Source organism: Octopus bimaculoides, chromosome 28 (genome assembly GCF_001194135.2).
Source record: "Octopus bimaculoides isolate UCB-OBI-ISO-001 chromosome 28, ASM119413v2, whole genome shotgun sequence".
Taxonomy (NCBI): Eukaryota; Metazoa; Mollusca; class Cephalopoda; order Octopoda; family Octopodidae; genus Octopus; species Octopus bimaculoides.
The window spans coordinates 8,564,514-8,565,615 of NC_069008.1; positions in this window are offsets into that span (position 1 = coordinate 8,564,514).

Genomic DNA, 1,102 nt, shown 5'->3' on the forward strand with positions numbered 1-1,102 from the left:
ATCGTTTAATGTCCGCTTTCCATGCTAGCATGGGTTGGACGATTTGACTGAGGACTGGTGAACCAGATGGCTACACCAGGCTCCAATCTGATTTGGCAGAGTTTTTACAGCTGGATGCCCTTCCTAACGCCAACCACTCAGAGAGTGTAGTGGGTGCTTTTATGTGCCACCGGCACAAAGGCCAGTCAGGAGGTACTGACAACAGCCACGCTCGAAATGGTGTATTTTACGTGCCACCTGCACAGGAGCCAGTCCAGCGGTACTGGCAATGAACTCGCTTGAATGTCTTTTCACGTGCCAGGAACGATCATGCTCAACAATTCCAATCACTACTGCTCCAACCATAATAGGTCACTTTTAGGTCACTTGATCATTAAAGGTCCTACAAACAGTCTACTACCGTCATATCACTCCTGTCTTTTCCTCCTTCTTTCTCTTCTTTTCCTACTCCTTCTTTTTCTTTTTCTTCCTCTTCTCCTTCGCCACCTCCTTCTTTGGCTGCTGCTGCTGCTGCTTAAACAATCAAAATCCAGAACCAGCATCCCTCATATTAACTTTTTCTTCAGATCTCCCACTGCCAACCGGACCTTCACAAAAGTAAAAGAGCGTTAGACAGAAAAAAGGAAAATGTCCTACCTATTTGAAAACTATGGAAATATTTTTTTAAAACATTTCCTTTAATTTTTCCACAATTTAATTATTTTTCTTGCTGTATTCTAAGTTGAAGAAGTTGAGAAGACTGAAACTGGTACTAAAATGTTCTTCACAATAAGATTATTTTAGCGTGTTCTACCTTGTCTTTTTTTCCTTATACATATCAACTCGTGTGTTACTTTTCAACCTTCTACATATATATACATACATATATTGTGTGTGATATTACTGATGTTTGGTTAAGCTTACAGTTCTTTCCCATATTTCATTGTGTAACAGCCAGGTGCCAGGTTCTTCTCTATGTCACCAAAGTACTCCAGCTGCTACGTCTTGCATCCCGATATATCATCACTCTGTCAGCAATTATATATTAGATGACACGAAATTATGTATTAGATGACACAAAAATAAACAACATATATATATATATATATATATATATATATAT